This window comes from Cebus imitator, unplaced genomic scaffold (assembly GCF_001604975.1).
Source record: "Cebus imitator isolate Cc_AM_T3 unplaced genomic scaffold, Cebus_imitator-1.0 Scaffold98, whole genome shotgun sequence".
Lineage (NCBI taxonomy): Eukaryota > Metazoa > Chordata > Mammalia > Primates > Cebidae > Cebus > Cebus imitator.
The window spans coordinates 325317-340106 of NW_016107413.1; the positions used below are offsets into that span (position 1 = coordinate 325317).

Sequence of the window (14790 nt, forward strand, 5' to 3'; positions counted from 1 at the left end):
CCATTCGTCTAGGCTGTCCAGATTCCTCAGAACTACCAGGAGGAGAGGCTAAGTCTACTGGTTCACAGAGAGATTTGAATTCTGTCCCTGAGCCTCTGGCTGGAGTTATTGAAGTTCCTGCAGGGAAGCCCCACCCAATGAGGAAGCATGGTCAGGGTTATGCCTGAAGAGGCACTCTGGCTGCAGACTGCCATAGCCGGTGTATTGGGCTGTGGGGACAAGTCTTGGGACCAAACTGTCCAGCCTCCCTGCCTTCAGCAGGAGAAAAACACAGTCTGGAGCTATAAAAATGGATGCCACCCTTCCCCTGCCCAGGGAGCTTAGTGTATAAGGCAGTTGTGAGTCCCAGTGCTGGTTGCTGCCTCTCCCCCAAGGTGCTCAAATGGCTTAGACAGCAGGCAGCCCTAGCCTTTTCCCTAGGAGTTCGGTAGGCTTAAGCAGATTCTAGCTCAGAGGCTGTAAGAATCTGCACGTTCCGGGTTTGGGATGCTAGGCCTTGGTGGCATGTGTTCCTGAGTGGGATTTTCTGATCCATGGGTTGCACAGTTTCTTGGAAATAGCACAATTTTGCCAGCTAAGTAACATGCTTACTCACTGCCTCCCTTGGCTGAGGGGAGAAGATTCCCCTGCCCCTATGACTCTCAGTGGGCTGTCACAGCACACTGTTCTTCCTTCTCTCCATGAGTTACACCAGACTTCTAGTCAATTTTGATGAGAGAACCTGGATGCTTTGGTTTCTGGCAAAGGATTCACATTTAGTTTTTTTCAATGGGAGCCTCCAAACGCTGCCACTTCTAGCCGGCCATCCTGGCCCTACAGGTCCTATTTTTATACCAGATTCTGGATCTCAAAAAAAGGGAATCAGTCCATTTCCCATGGAAGTCTTATTTCTCAACAGAAAGGTGGGGATCTTGCTATACCTTCCAGTAGACCAAGAGCATGCTTTTTAAATTCAAAAGTGCAAGGAACTTAGTATCTCTCCATAAATGACATTAGCCATCCCCAAAAGTATATTTCCTACCTAGTTATTATACACCAAAACTCTCACATAACACGAAGTCATTTCTTATAACCCCAAAAGTAAAAAATGTCAGATAATGCCATGTAAAACAGAACAGAGCTTTTATTTAGAGAGGGGTCCATCCACTTTGGATTCCTGAGAGTTCATGAGGAAAACAGAGTCTGTGGCACCTCTGTTTTCCCCAAGCAGTCCCAGGTTGTTAGAGCTTGAATAGCTACTTTTAATTAAGCTGACTTTTAACCATAGCACTCTTAAAAAAAATCCTTTTAAATCTCTTTTAACCTGACTTTAGCCACATCAAATGGCCCATATTTATGGCTTTTAAACTTTATCAAAGGTAGACTTCTAGGTGCTCAGAGAAAGGAAAATTCAAGATAGCTCATGTAGCGGAAGAGAATCAACAAACAGTAAAGATCACACAGATATCAAACCAGAAAGGGTGCACTCACTAAGCCAGGAATTGAACATGAACCCAAGCCACCACTGTAAAATGGCAAAACCTTAGCTGCTGAGCTTCAGCATTTGGTGATTTCCATTGCCCTTCCCAGAGGAGCCTACAGCAGTCAATTTTGAGCTTTCAAATGCTTTTAACTGCTCAAGATAAAGTTTAGAGCTAACTATGACATAAATTCCAAAATTTCTGGAAGGCAGAAATAAGACAAAGTACTGCCATGTGATTACAAGGTCAAGCCCCCAAGGACATAACTAACCACATTGTTGGACTGGGTTGAATAGCAGGCTTATGTGGTCCTAAGCCCATGTTCTATCCTAAGGTACTACTCCTCTTTATGACAGAGTGACACAGACAGACAAATTCATAGCACAAAGTACAGTAAATTCACTACAGCTTCAGGCTAGCCTCCCAAATCTTTTTTCCCATTAATCAAAACGTTATAGTGGAGATAAACAGTGATTTTCACCATTCATTCAATCAGTCTGCACAGAGTGAAAGAAACCAGAAGCCTGACTAGTAAGAAATTCCTAACATTTTGACGGCATACCAGGCTTCTGGGTTCCCAGGGGACCTAGCAACCCTTCTTGCAACATCATAATGCTGGGGGTCAAGCTCCAACACAAAAGAAAATATTTTTTTCTTCTTCTTCCCTGTTTCATGGAGCCACAGGCAAAGCCTCTCAATTTTGTAAGATGCCACCCAACCAACTGCATGGGGGACCCAAATTAACATTTCCATTCTGGCTGGTGCAAAATACATGTGACAAAACATAGATATTAGCATCCAATATTGAACTAGCAAGGCTCAAAGTTTCCCCTGGATGGGACCTGTCATCTTTAATCCACCCAAAGCAGATTAAAGGAGTTTCAACATACGATCTCTCGACAAGATGGTCACCTTGAGTAACAGGATAGAAAAAAAAAAACGGGAGAGAAAGAGAGTGAGAAAAGCATTGCCTGCAGTGTGGCAGAGAAGCCAAAGAGCTCAGGGAGGCCAGAGAAAGACCCACCCATTGCAGCAACACTGAATCAAAAGTTCAGGCTTGTCTGTAGTGAAGGAATCTTTTCCAGCAGTCCCATCAGCTCTCAAGTGTGCCCCTTTGGGGAGAAAACAGATCATTTTCCATGATCCTGTACATACCTAATCCTGTCACCCATAGCCATCAGCAAAGAGCGCAAGGCAGACTAATCCAAAGAGAATAGTACCTAACATCCCATAGTACCAAATCCATTTTAACCAAGCAGGACTTTACTGAGGTGAGGGAACTCTAACCCCTAAATCTTAGGAAGGACTCTAAACCTTCATAAGTTGGGCCTTGAACCCAAGTTGATTCAAACATCCTTGCCTTTTATTAAGAGGGGCCTTTAACCCACTCTGTCTTAGGAGGGACTTTAGGCCTCCTAAGTTAGACATCTAACCCAATCCCATCCTTTACCTGAGTCCTAGCATTTACCCAATTCAGCCAATTGGTGCTGCAGTCTATCTCCTTTGGGTCAGGGGACTCTTCAATATTTTCCCTTTGGGCTTTGCCAGCAAGATGTTACCGGACAAGGGTCCCAATCCAGACCCCAAGAAAGGGTTCTTGGATCTCACACAAAAAAGAATTCAGAACAAGTCCATATAGTAAAATGAAAGCAAGTTTATTAAGAAAGTAAAGGAATAAAAGAATGACTACTCCATAGCAGAGCAGCCATGCTTATTATTTTATGTATCAATCACAACTGTACAGCATATTCATGGTATTAACAATTCATGAGTACAAATAGGAAACCAATACAAAGTAACAAGAAAAAAAAGATTGATAAACACTGGTTTAGATGAGAGCAATGGAAGTAGGACTGCAGAACAATGGGTCAATTACAAAGAATTTTTTTGGAGGTAAATGATTAGGACTCAGTGAATAATCTGATTTGAAGGGTGACAGAGAGGAAGATGTCAAATATGACTCCTAGGTCTGGCTTAAGCAACACTATAGATTATTCTATCAGCCATGAAATAAGAAAGTATTAGAAGATCACCAAGAGTTTATTTGTCATTTGATGGTTTATTTTGTGAAGTCTGTTAGTGTGTGCACAATTGTGTATCTGTGTGCACATATTTAATGAAAGGAAAGGGTCTTTGGTGTATTAACTTTTAGGTGTCTGTAGCAGGCAGAATAATGGCTCTCTCAAAATGTTCACGACCTAATTCCTGGAAGCTGTGCATAAATTATTTTACATTGTAAAGAGGAATTAAGGTTACAGATAGAATTAAGGTTTTAATCACTTGACCTTAAGATATTAATGGTAATCACCAGGACAGCCACCAGGAAAATAATTCAGAAATATATAGTAAAAGATAACTATACAAAGGAATTAAAATGGTACACTAGAAATATCTATTTAACAGAAAAGATGGCAGTAATGGAGGAATTCAGGAATAAAAAAGACATAACAAATAAAAACCAAATAACAAAGTAACAGATGTAATCTCATTTTAACAATAAATATATTAGATGTGTAAACAGATTAAATTCTCCAGTTAAGAGACAGATTGGCAGATGGATTCTAAAATATGATCCAATTATATGCTACTTACAAGAGACTCACTCTAGATACAAAGGTACAAATAGGCTGAAAGTAAAAGGATAGGAAATAGATACCTGCAAAAGTAACCAAAAGAAAGCTCTAGTGGCTATATTAATATAGACAAAATGTACTTTAAGACAAAAATTATCTCTTGAGTCAAAGATGGACATTTTATAATGATAAAAGATCAATCTGCCAGGAAAATACAATAAATATAGATGTATATATACTTAACAGGGACTCAATATATATGAAGCAAAAGCTGACAAATTGAGCAAAGATAGACAATTCAACAATAATTGAAGACTTCAGTACCCCACTTGCCATAATAATAGACAAGTAGATAGATCAGTAAGGAAGTAAACTTGAGCAACACCACCAATCAATTAGACCTAACAGACATCTACAGGATACTCCACCCAGTAACAGCAGAATACATACTCTTCTCAAGAGCTTATGGAATATTCACCAAAATAGACCATATGTTAGGCCATTAAACAAATTCTGTAAGTTTGGAATGACTGAAATCATACACAGTGTGCCCTTTTGTCCACAATAAAATGAAACTGAAATCAAAAACAGAAGAAAATTTGCAAAATTCACACATGTGGAAATTAAATAACATACATCTAAAGGACCAATTATTTAAAGGAGAAACCACAGGGGAAATTAGAAAATACTTCTAGATAAATGTAAGTGAAAACACAGCATACCAAAACCAATCGGATACAATGAAAGCAGTGACCAGAGAGAATTTCTAACTGTAGACACCTGCACTTTAAAAAGAAGAAAATAACCTACATTTTCACATTAAGAAAAAAGAAAAAGAAGGGCAAACTGAATCAAAAGCAAGGAGAAAGATGGAAATAATAAATATTAGAGCCAAAATAAACACAACAGAGAATAGAAAAATCATACAGAACATCAGTGAAACTAAATGTTGTTTCTTTAAGGATATCAACAAAATTATTAACATTTAATTAGACTAATAACTATTTGAAGAGAGAGAGAGGGAGAGAGAAGACTCAAATTAGCAAAGTCAGGAAAGAAAGTGGGGACACTGGTAGCAATGTTCCTCCTTAGTAAAAAGGATCTTAATGAAATATGGTAAATAATGGTATGCTGATAAGTTAGATTACCTAGATAAAATGACAAATTCTTGGAAGACACAAACTACCAACACTGACGCAAGAAGAAATATTAAATCTGAATTCACCCATGACAAGTAAGTTGACTGAAATCAGTTATCAAAAACTTTTCATTAAAGAAAAGCCTAGGACCAGATGGTTTCACTGGTGAATTCTACCAAACACCCAAAAAAGAATTAGCACCAATCCTTCACAAACTGTTCTAATAAATAGAACAGAAGGGAACATTTCCTAACTCATTCTATGAGGCCACCATTTCCCTGACACAAAAGCCAGACAAAAGCATCATAGGAAAAGAAAACTACAATACTGTATAGGCCAATATCCCTTAAGAATCTTCAACAATGTGGTGGTAAACATAATCCAGCAACATACAGAAAGCATACCATGGCCAAATGAAATTTATTCCAGCAATTCCAGCTTGGTTCAACACGCAAAACTGAATCAATGTAATATAGCATATTATAGAATAAAGGAAGAAACTCCACATGATCATTTCACTAGATGAAGAAAAAGCATTTGACCATATGCAGCACCCTTTCATAATAAAAATGCTCAACAAACTAGGGGTAGAAGCTTCCTCAAACTAGTAAAAGGCATCTTTGAAAATCCCACAACGAACATCATACTTAAGGTGAATGATGAAAGCTAAGATCAGGGAAGCCAAGGATGCCTGATCTTGCCACTTACATTCAAGAGAATAAAAAGGCATCCAGATTGGAAAGGAAGCCAAGAATGTATCTCCATTTGCAGACAGCATGATCTTATATGTGGAAAACCATAATGAATCCACCAAAAAGCTATTAGAGCTAATAAGCTCAGCAAGTTCGCAGGATACAAGATCAATATACAAAAGTGAGGTATAATTATACTTACCAGCAATGAGCAATCACATATACCAGCAACGAGTAACCCAAAAATAAAATCAAGAAAACAATTCCACTTAACAATAGCATAAATAAGAGTAAAATACTTAAGAGTAAATTTAACCAAAGAGGCATAAGACATTTACACTTAAAGCTACCAGATATTGCTGAAAGAAATTAAAGAAGACCCAAATAAATGGAAAGACATCTGGTATTGTTGCACTGGAAATTTAATATTGTCAAGATCCCCAAAATTAATTATAGATATAATGCAATCTCTAACAAAATTTCAACTTCCCTTTTTTTTTAAAAAAAAAAAAACTTATGTGGAATTACAAGGAACCCAGAATAATAAAAATAATCTTGAAAAATAAGAACAAAGTTGAAAGATGCATACTTTTCTGATTTCAAACCCTACTTCAAAGAAATAGTACTCCAAACAGTATCATACTGATATAAAGTTAGACAAATAAGTTCATACATGTATGGTCAGCTAATTTTTGACAAGAGTAGTAAGACCATTCAATGAGAAAGAAATGGCTTTTTCAACAAAGGTTCTGGGACAACTTGATATCCACATGCAAAATAATGAATTTGGACTGCCTTCCTCATGCCATATGCAAAAATTAACTCAAAATGGATCAAAGACTTAAATATAAGAGCAAAACTCTAAGATTTTTAGAAGAAAACATAGGTATTAATCTGTATGACCTTTGATCAAGGCAATGGCTTCTTAGATGACACCAAAAGCACAAGCAACCAAAGAAAAAATAAATAAATTGGGCTTCACCAAAATTTTAAAAAAGTTTGTGTGTTAAAAGACACTCTCAAAAAAAGTGAATAGACTACCTACATTATGGGAGAAAATATTTGCCCATCATGTATCTCAGAAGAGTTAACTGTCCAGAATATAAAAATAACTTTTACAAATCAACATTTAAAAAGACAAGAAACTAAAAAATGAGCAAAGGATTTGAATATACGTTTCTCCAAAAACGATACATAAATGGCCAATAAGCAACTGAAAATATGTTCAACATCATCAGTTATTAGGAAAATGCAAATCAAAATGATGAGATAATAACACTTCACAGCTATTAGGATGGTTATATAAAGTTTTTAAAGGAAGAAAGAAAGAAAATAACAAATGTTGGTGAGGATGTGGAGAAAATGGAATCCTCATACACTGCTGGTGGGGAATGTAAAATGATATAACCACTTTGACAAATAATTTGACAGTTCCTGAAGAGAAGTAAACATAGTTATTTGTGATTCTACCCTAGGCCCATACCCACGAGAACTGAAAAAATATGTTCACACAAAAACTTGTACCTGAATGTTTATAGTAGCATTATTTATAATAACCAAAAAGTGGAAACAGTCCTTAAGTTCATCAACTGATGAGTAGATAAATAAAAAATAGTGTATCTACACAATAAAATATTATTCAGCCATAAAAAAGAATGTAGTATTCATACATACTACCACATGGATGAACCTTGAAAACATTACGCTAAGTCAAAGAAGCCAGTCACAAAAGACCACTTATTATTTCATGTTTATAAAAGGTCCCAAATGAGAAAATCCATAGTGACAGAACATAGATTCCTAGTTGCCAGGGGCTGGAGGAGACAGGAATGGGGAGTTACTGCTAAGGAGCACGGGGTGTCCTTTGGGGATGATAAAAATGTTCTGGAATTAGATAGTGGTGATACTTGTACAACTTTGTAAATACACTAACAACCACTGAATTTTAAATTTTAAAATGATGAATTTTATGGTATGTGAGTTATATCTCAATTTTTAAGCAAAGAGGGAGACAGAAGAAGGGAGTCAGAGAAAGAGATGCCATGGAAGATGGACAAAGGGGACCATAACTCAAGTCATGCAGGTGACCTGTAGAAGCTGGCAAAGGCAAGAAAACAGATTTTCCCTTTGAGCCTCCAGAAAGGAAAACAGCTCTGCTAGCACCTTGGACCTTGATTTTAGTCCAGTAAAACCTCTGTCAAACTTTTAAACTACGGAACTATAAGGTAATAACTTGAGGTTGTTCTAAACCTCAAGTTTGTGGTAATTTGTTTTAGCAGCAGTAGAAAACTAATATAGTACCTTTGACATGTCTAAGTGGAAATGTCCAGAATGAAATTTCATATGTGAGTCTGAGGTTCATAAGAGAGATTTCGGCTAGATATATAATAGCAATTTCTAGATGCTCTTTCAATACATTTATATATATGTATGAGAGAATTAATCCACTGGATATCTACAGGCATTTGAGGTTATTACTTATTACTTACATTTTTATTATCAAGGCATTGAGAGGTTCAATAACTTCCTTGAGACATACAGGTATTAAGTAGTAGGCGGAGCTATGACTCAAATGTGGGGAGTCTGGCTTCAGAGTTGGGTCACTTCTCACAAATAAATAGATTTGTGAATTATCATGTAGGTTATAATTGAAGCTGTCTGAGAAACGCCTATTGGTAACATAGAACACATGAGTCACATTTGCAAGAGCTTTTTTGGAGTGATGTTGGGAAGAAGCCAGATTGGGTTGATGAGTGAATGAGGGATGACAAAGTGAAGATGTAAGTGTAGAGAGAAGTTTTCCAGAAAACATATCTTTGAAGAGGGAAAGAAAGATGGCATCATATCAGCAGGAGAATGAGAGTTGAGTCGAGTAGTTTTTGAATGAAAGTCTTGAAGATGTTTAAAAACTGTGGGAAATTCTGATGGAGAGGGATGAGTCTATAAAAGTGAGAAAGAATATTTATTCCTGCTTAAGAATTCTGAGAAGGAAAGGAGAAGGAGGATCTACAACACTGGAAGGATTGGCCTTACACAGGAAAGGGACAGTTACTTTATTATATCTGAATGGATCGAAAGGGATGGGTGTAAGCCGATATATTTGGTTTTAAGAAGTTGAGGACATTTCTGAGGGCTTCTGTGTTTTATTCTCTCATATGAAGTAGGAGTTAAGGTTGCTCTCTGAGAGTGGGCAAGGTGGTAGAAAAGTAGGTGAAGTCAGTGGCTGTGGCAGTGACGCCACAGTAGAGAATCAGCAGTTTGAGGAGAGCGAAGAAGGCTTGAGTCATCATTTTGGAGAACAGGAGATCAAGTTGCCTAGGGGAACATCATCGTATTTTTGTCAGTCTCAAGGGCTCTTTTAAGGATTTATTTGATTTGCTGCTATCGTCTTAAGTTGTCCACAAATTACTACACATGTCTTAGATTTCTCCTCACTCTCAACAGTATTGTAAAATTCTTCTTCTAATTTCATCTCAATGTCCAGGATAGTGTTGAGAAATAATTAGGAAATATTCTTGGATTAATTAGGCTATTTGATTAATCTGAATACTTCAGTTCCCAACACTTCTAGATAAAGGAATTTTACTGTAACATGTTTATAAACTAGACATCTCCTTCCAAATCTGATTTCAATAGAAATCTTCAATTTTTTTAGAAAAGGTCAGCTATAAAAATTTTTTATAGTTAAAATATTTTAGCTATAAAATGTTTTAAAGTTAACAGAAAAATTAACAAAAGACCTTATCCCACAAAAGCTAGAGAAAAAAGCTTCAACCCTCTCATTTTATTTTGAGGTTAATAAACCTTATAAGTTTATAGATCCATTACTAGTGGAATAAACATTCACACGGGTGTGTTGAATTGTGAGAAAGTGAGATCTTTTTTGAGGAAGCAGACGGTGAAATGAGACACAAGGGATGGCTCTGGGCAGAGATAAGGGAACTCCTGCCAAACTCCCTTCCTGCTTGTTACTGTCCACAAATATGTGTGTGGTTGCAATTGAGCTTCTCTGAGGCCCTCTTCCATGCCAGAGGCTGATAAAAAAACTGTGACCATTTAGTTACAAATGGAAATCTCACAGCATGTAAAGCATAGCAACCAGGAGAGTCCCAAGGGAATTACCCAGCAACAATCAGAAAGTTAAAAACAAAGCAACCCAGTAACCAAAACATAACCCAGACAAACTATAGAGCCAAGGAAAGAAGAAAACACTCCAGGCAGAGCAGATATGCTGTGTCAGATTCAGTCCAACAGTGTCACAAGACTTTTACTTCCTCACTTATGTTTAGCAGATGCCTACTGTGTGGCAGTGCTTTGCCAGGGGCTAGGGATTTTAAATTGAATAAGAAATAGTCCGTGTCTTCAATGAAATAACCCCAGCAGTACAGTGTGACAAATGTTAGGATGAGGCATCGGCAATGTACTATGGGAGAAAAGGAGATTTGGGATGTTTGGGAATATGTTTACTTTGAGATGTATTTGGGACATTCAGTTGGAACTGACCTGATCCCAGACTTCATTTGGCAGATTTATAAGCTATAGCTTGGAACAGACAATAAGAATGGCGATATATGATAAGAATATCTATAGATTGTAGGCCAGGTGCAGTGGCTTATTGCTGTAACCCCAGCACTTTGGGAGGCTGAGGTGGGCAGATCATTTGAGGTCAGGAGTTCAAGACCAGCCTGATCAACATGGTGAAACACCATCTCTACTAAAAATACAAAAAAATTAGCCAGGCATGGTTGGTGCATGCCTGTAATCCCAGCCATTTGGGAGGCTGAGGCAGGAGAATCACTTGAACCGTAAAGGCAGAGGTCGTGGTAAGCCAAGATTGTGCCACTGCATTCCAGCCTGGGCGACAGAGTGAGACTCCATCTCAAAAAAAAAAAGTATCTATAGATTGTAGTTGAAGTTGAGGGTTTGGAGAGAGTCATGAGGGTATAAGAAAATGACTGCAGAGCTCTGGGGAGCATTGACATTTAAAGGAGAAACCAAGAAGAGGAAGATGGAAGGAGGTAGAAGCAAACCTGAAAACAACAGAAATGGAAGCAGGAGGGAGCACCAACAAGCGTCCAATGCTGTACAGCACTCCAAAGTATATGTTGAATTTGGAAAGGAGGAGATCACTGGTGACATTCATTAGCCAGCTTAGAGCACTTCTAGGAGGAAGACACGAAAATTAAGGAAGGAGAGAGAGCAAATGTAAATATGTTCATGGTATTGTAAAGGAAAATCCAGCAAGTTTTCCATTTGAATAGCACACTTTGACACAAGCTTCAGGCAGCTAGTCCAGTAGGCTCTATTTTAATTCTTTAAACACTTTTTCATCATTTAAATGAGATCTACTTTAAAGCCCTGAGAAGGCAGGAAAGAGACTATGAAGTGAACTGGCACTTGAGTAGTCATCAGGTCCAGGTCTTTTACATACATGATTTCATTTAATACCCACAAAACCATTTAAAGAAGTTATCATTTTTTAGTTTAAGATTCAAAGGAATTGTAAAAGGGAGGTGTAAGTTAGTAGCATTGCCTAGTAACCTCAACTGTTACCACTTTGTTTTGATTTTAAAGCCTCAGGAAGACCTTTCATTTATTTTGCTTATGAGTTTTCCAGGTTTTGAAAAGCCTTGGGCCATTGGCTATCTATGACCTACCAAAATAATTCTTCTAGGCTCACTCCCACCTTCCCTTGCAAGATGCATCACAGGAGCATCACCCGCATCAGAGCTACCTGTGTGGGTGTTCCTGGCTCATCACTTAGCTGATCCCCCTTCTGCAACTCTTAGGGGATCTTCAAACTTGAACATCTATTTTTTTTTCTTTTGGTCATAAACAGAAAAGATCACATCACGTCTATCTAAAACCTATATCCAATCCTATGATGAGTTTCTTCCAACTGGAAAAATGTACTCTCAGCAACTAATTTAAATTATTCACCTGCCACTCATATTCCTGTTTCATATAAACTGATATTTACGAATTTCAGAAAATTTGAGTGTTAGCAATTCCATGAAGGCTTTGGGTAACTTTTAAAAGTTTATTTAAATACTATTTTATTTCCTAGAGGCTTAGACTCTTAAATCAGAAAGCCTATTCTATGTTACACTCTAAAATCAAGCTATTGGATTTTAAAAGTTTACCAATTTCAGAAAAATTGAGTGCTAGTAATTCCATGAAGGCTCTGGGTGATTGGTTGAGCTTTATTACACACTGGATATTTGTGTTCCCCCAAAATTCATATGTTAACACCCTGCTTCCCAGATATGATGGTATTAGGAATTGGGGCCTTTGGGAGGTAATTAGGATTAGATGAAGTTACAAGGGTAGGGACCCCATGAAAGAGATAGTACCCTTATTAGGGTTATGAGAGAGCTTGCCTCCCCTCTCTGCTTTTCCCTATGTGAGCATAAAACAAGACACGCAGTCTGTATCTTGGACAAGGTACTGCACCAAGGCCTGACCATGCTGGCATCCTGCTCTCAGACCTCCAGCCTCCACAACTGTGAAAAATGAGTTTCTATTGTTTATAGGCCATCCATTCTATGACACTTTTTAATAGCAGCCTAACATCAGCTTCATGGAGGACGTGATGGGAATATGGACTCGATGCTTTTCTTTGATTTAATGTTTATGTAGTTTTTGTGTATTTTAGTTATATTTTTAAATTTATATGATTTATATATTAGTAAGGTCAGTCTACTGTTATTATGTCTAGGGGATGTATTAACTTTTATAATCAGTACCCAAAGTGGTATAGATTAACTGAACAACCTTTTTAAAACAATCTGTCATTTTAAGGGCACGTCGCTGAGAGTCTGAGCTTTTATAGCATTGTTTTTGAAATAAGAAACTCTCAAGAACTGATCCTCTTAGCCTACATGTGGACAGCTCCAGGCAGTTTAATCAGGTCTGTGTGTTGCTGAACAATATACCTTATACAAAATCACATCTGGGGCTAAACCTCAACTCATTTCAATTTCTCAGGCAACATGTGAACAAAACCATATTTACTTTAAATATCACAAGCTGGGTATTCATGTTGACATATAATATTAAGATTAAATCACATAGCCTAAATGCCTACTTTTTATTTGGTTTAAAAGTTCATTTAAATACTATCTTATTTCCTAGAGGCTTAGACTCTTAAATCAGAAAGCCTATTCTATGTTACACTCTAAAATCAAGCTATTGGATTTAAAAAGTTCACCAACACGGACAGAAAGCTAACACCACTTTTAAATGCTTCTGGAGTAGCATTAAAAAAACCTCAGTTTGGAAGGTCGTTGAATTCAAATCCAATCTCTTTATGCTCAAAGAGCCTATAAAACAGCTCCTCAGGTATAATGAAAAGGTATAATGATTAATGTAAATATTCCTTACACTTAAAAAATCCGACTTTACCTTCAATCCGTTTATCTTAACCATAACCTTTGACTCCCTTATAAACATATTTAATTCACTTCTAATTGACAATTCTTTTTACTTTTTAAGGGAAACTTATATATCCTCCTAAGGTTAGCTTTATCGTATGATTTTGATGTGTAGGGCTATTTGGGGGTGAGGTGGGGAACAAGCAATATCTTACTATTCTCATTTTTCTAGACATTGGTATTGAATATAGAAAGAAATGAAAGGACTGAAATGTCTGCAAAAAGTTCCAAGTAGAGGTTTTAAATAAATTTTTTTTATTAAGAAAGTCAGAAAAAAATGAACTAGAAAAAGGAATGTATGACTGGCTGGGGAAACAGTCATTTTTTGGAAATAAGACAAACCTCCATCAGAAGAAGGAAATGGTTGTATATGGACCAATAGTTTTTATTTTATTTCATTTTACTTATTTATTTATTTTTTTAAAGCCTACAGCACCCGGTATTCCTGGGCAGTCTCCCATCCAAGTACTAACCAGGCCCGACCCTGCTTAGTTTCTGAGATCAGACGAGATCGGGCGTCTTCAAGGTGGTATGGCCGTAGACAGGCCAATAGTGTTATAGGAAAACTGACAATTATTACAAGGACTGAACTGTGTGAGTGTATATATCTAGTTTTAGTCTAGAAAGTAATTGGGCTAAATGAAGCCTAATGGGTTGCAACCTTTCAGAGAATATGGCCTCTGTAATAGTTTTGGAATGGAACTTTGTGCCAGAATTTAAAAACCTTAGTAAATTGCCATAATTGAGAGCGGCAGAAGCCTTAGTGTTGGGCACTGTTAGTTGAAGGTTGTCATGGAGGAAATATACCCAGGGGAAATAAGCAAAGATTCCAAAGGCATAAAAGGAATAACAAAGAGAGAAAATCTTGGCTTTGTTATCTGTGACCTTAATGTTGGGTGGTCTAGTCGGATAATGCTAGAGCTGGAAGTGACGTTGAGAATCTCTGCATCTACCACTTTATTTTTAGATGACAAAATTGAGCCTCAGAGAAAAGCTACTTGGTGATATACCTGAGATTTGAACCAGAAACTCTGTTCCCAGTAATTTATTTCATTTAGCATCACCTAACATGTTCTCATTAGTTATTGCGAAGGAATTATAATAAAAGCGATGCTTCAGTTGTATGTAAATGCATACAAATGAACATTATCATCACTATTTTTACCAAGCATTTGGAAAGAAAACTCTTGCATTTGTTTCAGATAAAAGATTCAGATAATTCCCTAGAAGCCTGAGGAACAGATTCTAGATCAATCCTCTAAACTGGCTTGATTCCTCATCCACTTTCTGACCTCCTGCTTTCTTGGTGAGAAATGATTATTGGCCCTCCTCAGTGAGAGTGTATTGATAGAGCATAGTTTTTTGTCCCCTCCTGGATATTGCATGGAGATTTGGCCTGAAACTCTTCTTTGCAAATGAAGCCATAAAGGGAAGAAAGGGTCAGACACTTCCAAATCTTTGGATTTTCTTAGTTCCTCTTTTGTAAGCCTCCA

At 37.3% G+C, this 14790-nt stretch overlaps 1 pseudogene; it reads right to left on the reverse strand.

The window, feature by feature from the left end:
- Positions 1-13721: 13721 nt before the first annotated feature.
- On the reverse strand, positions 13722-13840 carry LOC119472389 (annotated as a pseudogene).
- Positions 13841-14790: the final 950 nt, after the last annotated feature.